Here is a 290-nt window from a genome sequence, read left to right on the forward strand (position 1 = left end):
TTCATCCCAGCTGCTCGATGCGACATCTCAACATCTTCCTGATCTCCAGACGCCCTGTGCCAGGTGCCCCCTGCCCAGCCCTCGGCATCGTGCTTTGACCGACGGTTTCCTCCGGCTGCTCTGGCAGTGATGAGCACAAGGATGAAACGCCTTTTGCTCAAATTCTTGCTCCAGCCCCTCAAAGTCTGAGCACCAGGCTCAGCATTAAGCTCCTGCTCCAGCTGCTGCCAGGGCAGGTCCCTGGCACGTGGGGTGACGCGTTGTTGGTCTCGGCCATGCTCCCTGCGCAG

This window comes from Pterocles gutturalis, unplaced genomic scaffold, assembly GCF_000699245.1.
Source record: "Pterocles gutturalis isolate BGI_N339 unplaced genomic scaffold, ASM69924v1 scaffold13721, whole genome shotgun sequence".
In the NCBI taxonomy this organism is placed as follows: domain Eukaryota; kingdom Metazoa; phylum Chordata; class Aves; order Pterocliformes; family Pteroclidae; genus Pterocles; species Pterocles gutturalis.